We start from the raw sequence: 957 nt of genomic DNA on the forward strand, positions 1-957 counted from the left end.
CCGGGATGGCAGCAGATCCCCCTTCCAGAGCCGGTCACCGTGACCGTCTTTATGCAAGGCCTTCGCACTGAAGTGACCAGAAGGGAAGTATTCCGTGTGCATCCATCTTTATTTGAAGTGGTGGTGAATGTGGCATTGAATGCCGGGATCGAATTCAAGTCGGAACGACTTGGTCGGAATGCACACTCCAACAGCTCGTCGAGCGGGCCTGTGCCCATGGATTTCAGCTATGCTGAGGACAAGGGAGCAGAGCTCCGATCTGCCGAGCAGCACACAAATATACGACAATATTTTGTCTGTGGAGACACCCGTCACCTTTGGAACGGATGTCCCCTGTGTAAGGCGCGTCAAGGCTCTTCGAAGCATCGCCTTAACGCCTACCAGTTCGGTTCGTCGCGGGGAAATGACACCACCCAGTAGGCGCGAAGCGACCTACTGGGGAAGAGCTGTGTTTTGTTGAGCCTCAGGGAGGCATAGGTCAGCAGGACCCAGCCCCGAAGAGCTCCGTGCTCTTGAACACGGAACATATATGCAAGCCGAGCTTGCTGGTCGTGGAGTCGACCGTAAATGGCTTCGAGAAGCCATGGAAGATCCACATCGATTCCGGGGCGTCGGGCAAGTATGCTCAACGCTCCACAATGGAAGGAAGTCAGCTGTATGCTGAGGCGCTGAAAGCCCGGTTGGGTGACATTGACACTGTTCGCCTAGCGACGTGGACACTTGTCACAGTCCCGAAGGCGAGTCATGAACCCACCTTTGCTAGGAGACAAAAGCGCTATTGACGAGAGTACTGGACCGAGACGGTCAACGTGCTGGACATTAGAATGTCCAAGTTGGTAGTCGCCAACGGTGTATCGGACAGGAGTCGCGAGCGTGGCTCGCGGGCTGGTCGCAGAGTAGCACGTAACCTACTGAGCGCTGCTCAAGTTTCGGAGCAGTCGCTGCATGTCATGTGTG

Source organism: Plasmopara halstedii (assembly GCF_900000015.1).
Source record: "Plasmopara halstedii genome assembly, contig: Scaffold_1343, whole genome shotgun sequence".
In the NCBI taxonomy this organism is placed as follows: Eukaryota; Oomycota; class Peronosporomycetes; order Peronosporales; family Peronosporaceae; genus Plasmopara; species Plasmopara halstedii.